This window comes from Rhyacophila brunnea, unplaced genomic scaffold, assembly GCF_057557595.1.
Source record: "Rhyacophila brunnea isolate RB1 unplaced genomic scaffold, BYU_Rbru_1.0 scaffold_160, whole genome shotgun sequence".
Classification (NCBI taxonomy): Eukaryota; Metazoa; Arthropoda; class Insecta; order Trichoptera; family Rhyacophilidae; genus Rhyacophila; species Rhyacophila brunnea.
The window spans coordinates 559,751-564,869 of NW_028232817.1; positions in this window are offsets into that span (position 1 = coordinate 559,751).

Below are 5,119 nucleotides of genomic sequence, written 5' to 3' on the forward strand. Positions count from 1 at the left end.
TACATTGCTTGAATGCTGAGATCATGAGAAAAATATAAATAACCATATAAATTTATTTTATTTTAGGTCGAGTTAATGTAAATACTGCACTTATGATCATATATTTTAATGATCATTACATAAACCTTTGTATTTGAGCTTTCGAATATTTTATCTATTACACTTTATTCACATAATAAATTTTATTTTTGCAAACCCAAAAGAGTTTTCTTTTTGAAGGATACATCACCCTTAACAAATAGATCCATTAAATCAGTGGAATACATGTTTATTTATATTATTGATTCCATCTCTCAAAAGAAAAGTGTATTATACAAATCATCATCGCTGTCTTTTTTCTTGTCTGAATCCTGGGATTGAAATTCTGGCATACTAAGATATTCCCCAGTGTTTACTTCCTTAACTTTTTCATCCCCATTTTTATTTATTTTTTCTAGTTCCTTTCGATCATCATAGTTTATTCCCCCGAATACTAATGAATCCTCCGTTTTGTATCGTTTCTGAGTAAATTTATTTTCTTTTAAATTCGACTGTATATTCATCCTATCAAAATCTGTAGGGCTGAGCGTTCTGGTAGAAAACTGGAATCTAGAATTCGTTTTGTTTTCTTCTGGTACTTGTGCACCATATTTAGAGACATTATCCTGTTTCTTAACGTTGTCATATTCAAAAGAATTATTTTTGATCTGTTTGAGTTGTAATCTATTTACATGGTCTTTATTGCCTTCAAGACCAAATTTTATATTATTAAAATTATCTAGATCATATGTCTCTTCGAATTTCAAGCTATTATTGCTATGATTAGATTGTTTCTTGCACTTACCATCAATTTCTGTAACTGGTTTGAAATTTGAGCTATTTACCTTGTGTTGATCAAAAATATCATTCATTTGTCCCATATTACCCTCAAGTGCTGGCTTTACCGCTTCTCCCGTAATCCCTTGCCTAAATACTTTTGATAGAACATCAATTAATCCATTTATAGTTTTCTCTTGTTTCTCTAATTTACCTCTTAGCTCAATTACTTCTTCACTGATACTAAATAAATTCTGATTTGTGATAGACATATTTCCTTGAATAAACTGTAATTGTTGGTCTATAATCAACGAATCAACAGCACTTGCTCCTTGTTGTTCCTTTGGGGCTTTCTTTGAATTTGTAGACCTAAATTTATTTCTTAGAATCAATGGTAACAATTCTTCATGATCTCTTTGAAAATATTGGTGCATATATTCATCGGCTTCTTCCTCTACTCGTTTTAGTCTTATAAACTGATAATGGTTCAGAGAACGAAGAAAAGCCGTATACTCTTTTGTATGCGATATTTGTGACATAGCAGTTTGACGAAATCTTTCTTTGTCTGGTATTAATACGGTCGTTCCTTTGTTACTCCATATAATCTCCGGAATGTTATCATCACACACAACTTTATATAATCTTTTTATGAATTTTTGTGTTTTGCCACGGTTTAAGGCTTGGTCATGTATTTCAAGCATTGTGTTCTGCTTCTTATTATCCATTCACCCTCACTTACTTTCAAGTATGAAAAATTTTAAAATAAAATATATTTAAAAGGGGCATATATCTCAAATGCATCTACAAATACCATTATTTGAAAAATGAAATCTTTGATTTCCCCATATAACATAAATTAAAAATTAACTTTAATCGAAACAATGATTATAAAATTTATTATATAATTAATCTGGATTTTATAATTAAATCTTGTCTTAAAATTGAATAGGAATTTGATAAACTCTTAGAAAAAAAAATCTAACTAAAGTTAGACAATTTTAATGTCAAGGATTTCTAAGCATAAAATTTGCTCATTAATTCTTTAATGCGTTCAAGACAAAACAAAATAATTTTCGCATGTCTAATTATAAAACAAAGCCCATGTATTCCTTAAAACATTCAAAAAATAAATCAAAATAACTTTCGTATTCTTTAATATGATTTATGCTTATACGCTGGGATTTATCTTGAATCTATTAGAACTTGAATAATAAAAGATTTAGGATTTCAAAAATACCATTATAATAATCTTATTATAGAATGTTTAGAAGTGAATCATATGGTTTATATTTATACGGAGTATCAAATGAATATTTCTATCTATTTCTGATTTTTATAAATCATATTATTTTGCAGTGGCAATAATCAAGAGAAACGGCTAATCCCTTTTATAAAAATATTAATATTATTTTATCCTTATAGAGAAAAATAAACTTTCTTACAAATCCGGCGATAAGAGGAGGGTTATTGACCAAATATATTTTAGAATTTTAATACTAAAAGTGTGTCGATGGCAGAAAAATGCAATCAGAGATGTAATAACTCATTATAATGCACAACTTTATTTTAAATTAATTTAGCTCGAATCATGTGTAAACATCAATTATTCTTTGATTTAATATTTGGAGGATATTTCACGGGACGGAATAGTAGATCTTAAATTAAATTTATGTGGGAAATACTATTTTAACCTACAAATATCAACAATAATGGCAATAATTTTCAAATAAGTTTTATATTGCTACACAATTTATGAAGTTTTTCTTGAATAAAATGGATTTTGGTCTATAACAAACTGTGTTATCTTTATTTGTTCTGTAAAAACTCTATTCATTTAATGTTCGGATTTCACCAAGAAATCAATGTTAATGCAGATTTTTATCTAAACTTATCGTATGTATCAAATCATTTATGATGCATTAGAACTTCCTTAATCCCCTCAACGAACTTATGTGACATTCTTATTCTTATAATATTAAGTAAAAGCCAAAAATTTGTAATAAATATCGATATTATAGATAGATTTTCGTTTTTTAATCATATTATATAATTGATAAATGTGGTTATTTTTTTAATCTATTAAAATTCGTTAAAATCCTTTAATTTTATATCTAGTAAATCAGCTTTCGTACCCCCTCTGGATCATAAAGAAATCTTATAATTAAGGCCTTTTGTTATAAAATGTAGAAACTTGTAAACTATATGGGAATTTCTTGATGTTTTTCATTTAATAATATTTATCTTTTATTTATTAATCTGACAAATACAATAGAAATCTTTTTTTAATTGTATTTCAATTTATTTTCATGCTTTTGCGTTAGCCGTTAAATCCATGTAAATGTATGATATTCGGAATTACACATAAAACTTTGTTTTTTGTTTAGTATAATTTGTGTGGTGATGTCCAGCTAATTGTGTATTTACGGAATTACACATAAAACTTTGTTTTTTGTTTAGTATAATTTGTGTGGTGATGTCCAGCTCATTGTGTATTTATTATACACTTATGGGATTAAACTGTGCTAAAAATGCTTATATAAAATAAACTGTGCCAAAAATATTAGTTAGCAGCATATTACCATATACAAGACACAAAAGTATCAAGTATTTAGATATCAGTTTTGCCAATTATTCGAATACAAAAAAACATAATTCAAAAATATAAAAAATTTAGAAAAAAAAATTATTATATTTTAATTAAAAGGTATAATTGGGATGTAAATACTATTTGGATCCATTTGATATATTTAGAGGGTCTCCCTGGTATTTTATTGGCTTTTTTTAATGTTTTAGATAAAAATATATTAAATAGTTATTTTTTATATATGAATATCGGTTAAAACAATTCACAAAACGCATATAAATTTATACCGACAGTGTCTGATAATATAAATCTTCAAAATCTTAAAAATAATAATAAATAGTTTTTTCAGAGCTCGGTACATTATATCCTAGATCACTTCACTCTCCCAGAGTTTCCTATGCTCTATATTTTTTAACAATTATTTTGAACAACACAACAATAATTTGTTTTTTACAAATAATATTACCGATAAATGGTGAATTTGTTTCGTTTTTGGCAGAGCATGCTGTAAAAAATAGTTCATATTTTATCAGACAAAAATTAAATGCTTTCTCTTTAGGAATTCGCTAAACACAGAAGAAATAAGATTCATTTGGCCCGGATTTGTAAATTATTCGTGAATTTCTTATGTAACAAAATTGTCTTCGGATATTGAGTATTCTTTTGAAAAATATTTAATACAAATAACAAAAAAATTTAAGTATATTTTATATACTTCCAAAACAGCAGTTTCGAACTATCATGACAAATAAAGAGCTAATTACACAGAATATGATATTTTTGAAAAAATACGTATTTTCAAGAACACATCGGCAGGAATGTGTGGTTCTGGCAACATAATCGATACAGATTAGAAAAGGCTGAATTAAGGATAATTCGAACTGGGCTGATATAATAGTTTTTAAAATTAGGCTTTTTGTACAATTAAAATAATCACAATTTCGATAAACTGATATTCAGAATTTTTTTCCTTATTGAAGATCAAATATTCGATATTAAATGGAGAAAAAATTTTTGTTTATAAATAAATACGGGTAGATAGGTATAAAATGATCTTGGTGTAAATAATTTCAGCCTAGAAGATTACCCATTGATAGAATAATTACATTTAAATGTGATATAAACATGCAATATTTTGAGACATGCGAAACAAAATATCCGAAAAAAGAGAATGCCGCTTTAAGAGATGTTTGATGTTTATGTTTTTTTTTAACGCAAAAGTAATCGGGCGTTGCTGTTGTTGTTATTTTTAATGAATTCTTAAATACCGGGCTGTATTTTTTGTTTGTTTAGTATTTCAATAGTGCTTTATTATTTATCATATTACCATGGATCATGGTTTTTTAACCGTGCAGGTTACGTTAACCTTATCAAATAAATTTTCTTTTTATTTTTGGTCTTAAGGGTTCGTTAAGAGCTAAGATCAGAATAAAATGATGATGAATGAAATTAAATAAGCTAAAATAGTGTAAAAATAGCTAATTGGGTTTAAATATATATGAAAATAAATCGATGTCATAAAACTACATTAAATCAATACATCCAATCAAAATAATGAATTAATATAGAACACGCATTTTTTAAAGAAAATTATTGTTAGTTTCTTTAATTTTGCGTCTTATTATTTAATGGCATAAAAATATAATTTTTCTCGATAATGGTAATATTAGAAATAATTACTTATTAAAATTGCGTAAAAATAATAATTATAAAATGAACAAAAAAAATGCTATTATAATC